Consider the following 351-nt stretch of genomic DNA (forward strand, 5'->3'; position numbering starts at 1 on the left):
CACCCACCTTGGAGAAGATGGTCATGCGAGTCATCGAGGTTGCCCAGCCCGTACTGTACGATCACTTTGTCCGAATGCCATCTATGAGACAAATGCGTGAGTCGTCAAGCTTGTTCGAGCACTACCCGTATGCGAAGTATGCCACCGACGTCAAATTTCAGCCGTCACATCGACCGACCGAACGGTTCAGAGAACAGAAGCACTTCTTCAGCGGAAGCACAAACTGTACGGTCTCAAGATTGAGGCCTCCGTGTCCCCTTATGGCTTCCTTGTGGACATGAGTCCACATGTGCCGGGGTCTGTCTCGGACATCACGATCTTCCGGTCACAAATGGACGTCCACAAGCTACC

This window comes from Aphanomyces invadans, assembly GCF_000520115.1.
Source record: "Aphanomyces invadans strain NJM9701 unplaced genomic scaffold supercont1.3, whole genome shotgun sequence".
NCBI lineage: Eukaryota > Oomycota > Saprolegniomycetes > Saprolegniales > Verrucalvaceae > Aphanomyces > Aphanomyces invadans.